The sequence below is a fragment of the Euphorbia lathyris genome, chromosome 8, assembly GCF_963576675.1.
Source record: "Euphorbia lathyris chromosome 8, ddEupLath1.1, whole genome shotgun sequence".
In the NCBI taxonomy this organism is placed as follows: domain Eukaryota; kingdom Viridiplantae; phylum Streptophyta; class Magnoliopsida; order Malpighiales; family Euphorbiaceae; genus Euphorbia; species Euphorbia lathyris.
In genome coordinates this window covers 39,982,120-39,986,853 of record NC_088917.1, presented here as the reverse complement: position 1 = coordinate 39,986,853, position 4,734 = coordinate 39,982,120, and positions in this window count along the sequence as shown.

Below are 4,734 nucleotides of genomic sequence, written 5' to 3'. Positions count from 1 at the left end.
CACATCTCATTATCACGTTCTTCAACCAGACTTATCTGTCTAGTTAACAAGGTGTGGACAAATAATCCTAAAATAAAGGGCAATTGTTTATCCAAATAAGCACCGAAGCATGATTTTCTAAACATCTTCATCATTCAATTTTTCAAGGATGACTGTACGCGTGTGCGGATTAATCCTATTAGATACTTGTGTTATCGAATTAATGGCATAAGGGTACATGTAGTTTATATCTGTCTTTCTCCTTTTCTTGTTATTTACTTCTACAACTTGATCATGTTGCAGATATAAAACTGTGTCGCGTTAAAAATAAACAATACAAAAAATAAAGACTACTCTTTGTCGAATTGTCGCGTTATAGTATAACGCGATATATAATATAACAAATACTCTTTGTCGCATTGTCGCGTTATAGTATAACACGACATAATATAACTACTCTTTGTCGTGTTGTCGAGTTATAGTATAACGCGACAGATAATCTGTCGCGTCGTCTTCAACAAACGCCATTGTTGTCACTACAACAGCAAACGACGCTTGTAAATCCATCCATTTCCGCATATAATCATCTCAAAACAAGTTTTCATAACACATTGTCTAAATTTGCAGTAAAATCATTTAACTATACAACAATGTACTATATGAAATGAAACGATTAAAACTTCGTACCTTCCATTTGCTACGGCCTTCCTTCTTCGACCTACCCATGATACTGGCACTAGAATTTACTTGTTTGATGTTGCCGGAAGTTCTTACCGCCGTGAAATCGAGAGGAAATCGTGTTCAAATCGCCTGCAAATCGAGAGGAAATCCCACTGATATCGTTTGAAGTGATGAGGGATGGGAAAGGTCATGGTATTTTTGTCCAAATGAACTTAAATGTCTAGATTGGTAAGAAGGGAGTAAAGTAGTCCTAATATGTAATTGGGCTTTTAAATTAGCCCGGATTTGTAATTTTTCCTAAAAATTAATTAATTGATATAATTAATATAAGGGTAACAAAGTCTTTTAATTAAAATTAATTGTTTTTTTAATTCTTGTTTCTTAACCTTAAAAGCATGTATTGTGGAAATTGTGGAATATCATTTGGCCACTGATCTATTATTTGGTTACATTTGGTCCATGATCTATCTCAATTGGTGAAATTTCACTCAATTTTGATAGATACTTGACAAAACCGTTATCCCCTTGATACATGATGATATTTTGACACCTGAACTTGATATCTTATATTTCTTAAAAATTTTTTATCACATTATGTGGAAATAATTAATTAGATTAAAAAAATAAATCATAAACTAAAATTTATTAAGTTCAATTGTCAAAATATCATTACTTATCAATGAGATAATGATTTTGTTTAATTTTCATATAAATTGGATGAAATTTCATTAATTAAAATAGATTAGGTTTGATAAAATAATAAATCAGGACCAAATGATAAAATTTTAAATAAATCAGTAGCAAAATACAAATTTTTTTGGGATAAAGCAGTATCGAATTAGTACTTTGAACCAACAATATATGTACTTGTTAAACTTTTCAAGAGTAATTGATTGGCTAGCTCAGGGCCGATCCTGAGATTTTAGAGGCCCAGATGCGAGTTACCAAGTGGGACCCTAATAAATAAGTACAAGTAAAAAATAAAGTAGAAAAATCAATTGTATAAAAGAATATTACTTAAAAATGACATTTTTTTTGTTACATTTAACAAACGATCTAATAATAACATTTCATATGAAAAATATTTTATATTGCTTTAAGTATCCAATTTCTTTTACAAAATGATGTCTATGAGCATTTGTAGATGCAAAATTCTCAAATTTAATAAATTATGAAATAGTTGTAATAGATTTTATATTCTTCAGGACACAAAGCATGATAACAGAAAAATGAAAAACCAAATCTGAAAATCATCTCACTTAACTGGCTTTAGGGACTAAGTTCTTGAAATTGGAAAATTTTGATTCGCTTCTCCCAAATTGCCTATTAAGGCCAAGTAAATCAGAATCTGATAGAGTTTTTCAAAGAAAAAAAAAAGCTATTAGCAATTGGAAGTTTCACAATGGGGCGATTAGAACAAAATTTATTATATAGCTGATGAATTGAAGATGAACTGGAGATGAAGGATAATATTACCGTTCAATATTCTTTGGGATTGGAGTGTGATTAAAGAATGTAGAGATAAATTAGAAATTTTATTAGGATTGATGGGTGTGAGAGAGAATTATGGAAAGACTCTGAGATAAATTAGTGAATTGATATTCAATATCTTTATTAGAAAATTTGGAAAGAATTTGTGGTAAATTAGAAAAATTGATAACTCATGCTCATGTTTTTAATTAAGTATAATTTTTTGAAAAATTTAATCTAATGCCAACGTTTTTAATTTGGAAAGAATCTGATGACAATGTTTTTAATCAATGTATATATTTTTTTAATTTAATCAAATATAGTTTAAAACCCTTAGTACTATACATTACTATAATTGGGCCCTCTCTCATCTCTGGGCCTGGACAGACGCTCCTCCTGCCTAGGCTCAGGACAGGCCTGGGCTAGCTAGATGCTCAACTTGCTTTGAAATTTATTTTTATCTCCACAATCAGATCTTTTCATGGCAAGAAATATTATCTTCCATATGATTCCTTTAAAAACTAATACTTACTTTAATCCTTGCCTTAATCTGTTACAATTTGAATTATCTTATTATTTTTTATTGTCTATTTATTAATGGTTAAAACCGAAATATAAGGTCAACCGATTAGTGGTTAATCAAATTTAGGATTTGTTTGTTTTACCTATTGTTTGCTGTTGGAAAAATATGTATTTCCAAAAGGCAGAGATCCGCTACTTTTGTAAAAAAAACTACTTTTCAAGTGTAAACTCTACATTTTGAAGTGAAAATGCAAACATGAGCATGAAAATGAGCAACCAAACACCCCCTTTAATGGACTCGTGTAGAGTTAGTATTTTCTAAAAACCAAAAACATTAATAGACTGATTAACCGACCACGTGCATCCCTACGTAACTTTATCACAGTGACAAATTAGATAGTTTGAATAGCATAATTAATGTTAATTGTTAGAATAAAAGAAAACATTAGATATAGCAATTAGTAAATTGAGTAGTAATATTATCCATGTTAACAAGATATTATATTGTTGGTTCTGGTAATCTTGTTCATGTTTGGCTTGCAAGACCGGTATGATCACTGCATTAGTTGTAAGTTGAGATTTTGGAGGGGTTAGAGACAACCAGGGGCGGAGCCAGGGGGTAGGGGAGGGTCTCCCGACCCTCCGGCCCCCCGGAAACTGCCACCAGGGGTGTTTTCCACCCCTGGTAATTAGGTTGACTGCTCCGGCCATGGCAGACGAAGAAGAAGAGTACTTTAGTAATTGTATAAGAGGTTGGTCCCATTTTTTTAAATAGATAGATGAAAAATGCTGAGGTGGTACGTTGACCAAGCGTTGACCGGTTATTTTGACCTGTTATACATCAAAGTGGGAGGTCACCTATAAGGTCGTACATATTACTAAGACAATTTGAAGGTTATACATCAAAGTGTGAAATGGGGCAAAGGCACCATTGATGAATTTTACCCGTAGTATTATCCTTTGGGTGAGATATTTTAGTAGTGGGAGAGTTTATTAAATTGCTCCCACATTGACGATTAATCTTAACTACTGAGTGGTTAGTAGTATAATCTATTGGAGATGTTCTTAGGGATCGATTTTTCACAGTAAATATTAATTAGTTATTTCAAATATTCTACATTTGAAATAAGTTGATTGATGTTTATTATGTCATTTCGAAGATATTTCTAACAACTAATCGGTTATTGAATTAGAATTAATTGTGTTTCACAGCATTCCCGTAGCACTCCCCACTTTGTATATTTCATAACTGTCTTTCTTGAGTCCATACTTAAGTTTTGTATATGTCGAGTTCGGCATTCCAAAAAGTACCGAAGAGAGGTCTAAAGTCCCGCAACCTTAACTGTTATTGTTTTACAGGTTCTTTTTTTTTATAAAGAAAGGTCAACAAACAAAAGAACAAACTAGCCCAGGATAGACCGCGGGAAACAAGAACTAACAAGATCATCTAAGAGAAATTGCAACATGAGCGGTGGGGCCAGAGGAAGCTTAACAAAACCAAAGGTCGAACCATGAGCACGAGAAGCAAGAAAATGCGCCACATGATTCTGTTCTCGGTAGATATGGCAAACTTCAATCCCTTTAAATGATCGGAGAAGCCTACGGATATCACGGATGAGATTATGATGAATCCCTACAATTGCCTCCGTAGCTATAATACAATGAATTACCTTTTGGTTGTCCGATTCCATTGCAAAAGAGCGGATATTATAATCCTTAGCAAGAAGGAGCCTAGAATAACCCCCCAGACTTCAGCTTCAAAGGAGCTACCACTCCCAATTCGGTGTTGAAAACCTGCCACCCACTCTCCTGCCTCGCTCCGGAGCACATTGCCAGCAGCAATCAGCCCATCATCCAGCCGAGAGCCATCCATGTTAATTTTGAGCCATCCGTATTAGTTTAATTATATCGTTTTCCCATTGTATAAATATCCACATTAATTAATCAATTGTATTATCATCTGAAGTAAATCAAGTATAAAATTTTAAATTAATTTAACATTAGAGATGAGTAAATGAATTTCCTGGACCTATCTTTGAAGGGTGTAGTCGAGCGCTCTATCTACTATACTGAACTTCTCGG